This window comes from Drosophila hydei, unplaced genomic scaffold, assembly GCF_003285905.1.
Source record: "Drosophila hydei strain 15085-1641.00,03,60 unplaced genomic scaffold, DhydRS2 tig00008152-arrow-arrow-pilon, whole genome shotgun sequence".
In the NCBI taxonomy this organism is placed as follows: Eukaryota; Metazoa; Arthropoda; class Insecta; order Diptera; family Drosophilidae; genus Drosophila; species Drosophila hydei.
This window is the reverse complement of record NW_022045855.1, coordinates 5,635-10,000: the sequence shown is the minus strand read 5'-3', so window position 1 is coordinate 10,000 and position 4,366 is coordinate 5,635. Positions and strand designations below refer to the sequence as shown.

The following is a 4,366-nucleotide window of genomic DNA, read 5'->3' as shown; positions in this document are numbered from 1 at the left end:
TAGTCCTAGATACTACCATCAAAAGTTGATAGGGCAGACATTTGAAAGATCTGTCGTCGGTACAAGACCATACGATCTGCATGTTATCTAGAGTTCAACCAATGTAACGATCTAGCGATCGCTTGGTTTTAGCCTAATAAAAGCACACGTTCCAAAAGGTCCGTGTTTTAATTGCATGTATTAGCTCTAGAATTACCACAGTTATCCAAGTAACTGTTAACGATCTAAGGAACCATAACTGATATAATGAGCCTTTTGCGGTTTCACTTTTAATTCGTGTGTACTTAGACATGCATGGCTTAATCTTTGAGACAAGCATATAACTACTGGCAGGATCAACCAGAATAATGTTATTTTTTTGTTTTTACTTATACATATACGTATAAGTTTTTATATATACAAATTTAATTAACATGACATTTTAATATATTTTTGAATAAAATATATATAAATAGATATGCATCAAACGAATATGGCCATCTTTATATGGCGTTTCATGTTCGTTAATTTTATATTGACATATTTATATTATTATAACTATTTTATATCTATACAATTATACATAATTCGTTCAAAAATATTTTTTTATGATCGCTTAACTTAATATTATATCACACAGTGTTCAATTCCATATACCGGAATGAGCACTTTTGTTTTGATGATAACTATATAATTTATCTACTTGTATAGGCTAATACATATGAACAATTTCAACATACATATTAGTGTGATAATATATTAAGAAAAACATACCATAAATAAAATGCAACATAAATATGTTTTTTACAAAACATAAACAGCTACATTTTTCTCGATGTACCTTATACCTTTCCATCGAGTTCGGTTAAATAAATAATCTGAGACTTCACGATAAATGGAAACTAATTAGTATATATTGATTAAAACTCAATATACCTTGGCAATATTTCACACATTTATCAATTGGGTATCGCAGCCAAGTGCACGATGGCAACAAATTACGATGTAGGTAATACGACTCAACACTATAATTGAGCATTAATGATATCTACTTATGATTATATGTATAAACCATATAATGTGATGAGCATCAACTGCTCACCATGTATAGGTTTTTTGACACAATCTCTATAAAACCGATCTTTTTTTTAAAGGCTACCACCAACCTATATATTATCATGTACTAAATTAATAATACAATCATATAACTTCATTATTCTTTGCCCCATACATATATAATCTATGCCGGCAAGGCAACACTCCACAATCATATGAAATTACTTTTTAAATTTTTTTTTCATATGACTTGCCTTGCGCGACACCACTCCACTATATAGGTTTTTTGACACCGATTCTATAAATCTGACATTTTTACCAAAGGCTACCACCAATCTTTATATTATCATGTACTAATTTAATAATACATTCATATAACTTCATTATTCTTTGCCCCATACATATATAATCTTTGCCGGCAAGGCAACACTCCACAATCATATGAAATTACTTTTTAAATTTTTTTTTCATATGACTTGCCTTGCGCGACACCACTCCACTATATAGGTTTTTTGACACCGATTCTATAAATCTGACATTTTTACCAAAGGCTACCACCAACCTTTATATTATCATGTACTAATTTAATAATACATTCATATAACTTCATTATTCTTTGCCCCATACATATATAATCTATGCCGGCAAGGCAACACTCCACAATCATATGAAATTACTTTTTAAATTTTTTTTTCATATGACTTGCCTTGCGCGACACCACTCCACTATATAGGTTTTTTGACACCAATTCTATAAATCTGACATTTTTACCAAAGGCTACCACCAACCTTTATATTATCATGTACTAATTTAATAATACATTCATATAACTTCATTATTCTTTGCCCCATACATATATAATCTATGCCGGCAAGGCAACACTCCACAATCATATGAAATTACTTTTTAAATTTTTTTTTCATATGACTTGCCTTGCGCGACACCACTCCACTATATAGGTTTTTTGACACCGATTCTATAAATCTGACATTTTTACCAAAGGCTACCACCAATCTTTATATTATCCGTCAATTCCTTTAAGTTTCAGCTTTGCAACCATACTTCCCCCGGAGCCCAAAAGCTTTGGTTTCCCGGGAAGCGACTGAGAGAGCCATAAAAGTAGCTACACCCAATTGCTAGCTGGCATCGTTTATGGTTAGAACTAGGGCGGTATCTGATCGCCTTCGAACCTCTAACTTTCGTTCTTGATTAATGAAAACATCTTTGGCAAATGCTTTCGCTTAAGTTAGTCTTACGACGGTCCAAGAATTTCACCTCTCGCGTCGTAATACTAATGCCCCCAAACTGCTTCTATTAATCATTACCTCTTGATCTGAAAACCAATGAAAGCAGAACAGAGGTCTTATTTCATTATCCCATGCACAGAATATTCAGGCATTTGAAGCCTGCTTTAAGCACTCTAATTTGTTCAAAGTAATTGTACCGGCCCACAATAACACTCGATGAAGAGCACTAATGCAGGTTTTTAAATAGGAGGAATACGTAAAAAAGTACAAGTACTTAATTAAATATAAGAACTCCACCGGTAATACGCTTACATACATAAAGGTATAGTACTAACCACAATTGTAAGTTGTACTACCCGTATGAAGCACAAGTTCAACTACGAACGTTTTAACCGCAACAACTTTAATATACGCTTTTGGAGCTGGAATTACCGCGGCTGCTGGCACCAGACTTGCCCTCCAATAGGTCCTTGTTAAAGGATTTAAAGTGTACTCATTCCAATTACAGGGCCTCGGATATGAGTCCTGTATTGTTATTTTTCGTCACTACCTCCCCGAGCTGGGAGTGGGTAATTTACACGCCTGCTGCCTTCCTTAGATGTGGTAGCCGTTTCTCAGGCTCCCTCTCCGGAATCGAACCCTGATTCCCCGTTACCCGTTGCAACCATGGTAGTCCTAGATACTACCATCAAAAGTTGATAGGGCAGACATTTGAAAGATCTGTCGTCGGTACAAGACCATACGATCTGCATGTTATCTAGAGTTCAACCAATGTAACGATCTAGCGATCGCTTGGTTTTAGCCTAATAAAAGCACACGTTCCAAAAGGTCCGTGTTTTAATTGCATGTATTAGCTCTAGAATTACCACAGTTATCCAAGTAACTGTTAACGATCTAAGGAACCATAACTGATATAATGAGCCTTTTGCGGTTTCACTTTTAATTCGTGTGTACTTAGACATGCATGGCTTAATCTTTGAGACAAGCATATAACTACTGGCAGGATCAACCAGAATAATGTTATTTTTTTGTTTTTACTTATACATATACGTATAAGTTTTTATATATACAAATTTAATTAACATGACATTTTAATATATTTTTGAATAAAATATATATAAATAGATATGCATCAAACGAATATGGCCATCTTTATATGGCGTTTCATGTTCGTTAATTTTATATTGACATATTTATATTATTATAACTATTTTATATCTATACAATTATACATAATTCGTTCAAAAATATTTTTTTATGATCGCTTAACTTAATATTATATCACACAGTGTTCAATTCCATATACCGGAATGAGCACTTTTGTTTTGATGATAACTATATAATTTATCTACTTGTATAGGCTAATACATATGAACAATTTCAACATACATATTAGTGTGATAATATATTAAGAAAAACATACCATAAATAAAATGCAACATAAATATGTTTTTTACAAAACATAAACAGCTACATTTTTCTCGATGTACCTTATACCTTTCCATCGAGTTCGGTTAAATAAATAATCTGAGACTTCACGATAAATGGAAACTAATTAGTATATATTGATTAAAACTCAATATACCTTGGCAATATTTCACACATTTATCAATTGGGTATCGCAGCCAAGTGCACGATGGCAACAAATTACGATGTAGGTAATACGACTCAACACTATAATTGAGCATTAATGATATCTACTTATGATTATATGTATAAACCATATAATGTGATGAGCATCAACTGCTCACCATGTATAGGTTTTTTGACACAATCTCTATAAAACCGATCTTTTTTTTAAAGGCTACCACCAACCTATATATTATCATGTACTAAATTAATAATACAATCATATAACTTCATTATTCTTTGCCCCATACATATATAATCTATGCCGGCAAGGCAACACTCCACAATCATATGAAATTACTTTTTAAATTTTTTTTTCATATGACTTGCCTTGCGCGACACCACTCCACTATATAGGTTTTTTGACACCGATTCTATAAATCTGACATTTTTACCAAAGGCTACCACCAACCTTTATATTATCATGTACTAATTTAATAATACATTCATATAAC

At 32.6% G+C, this 4,366-nt stretch overlaps 1 non-coding gene across 1 annotated transcript in view; it reads right to left on the bottom strand.

The window, feature by feature from the left end:
- The window catches only part of LOC115483730, a 1,995-nt gene extending 1,649 nt beyond the window's left edge, over positions 1-346 (bottom strand). The window contains exon 1 of the ribosomal RNA XR_003944587.1: positions 1-346. This exon is cut by the window's left edge and continues 1,649 nt beyond it. This is a non-coding gene — a ribosomal RNA (small subunit ribosomal RNA).
- Between the last annotated feature and the right edge of the window lie 4,020 nt (positions 347-4,366).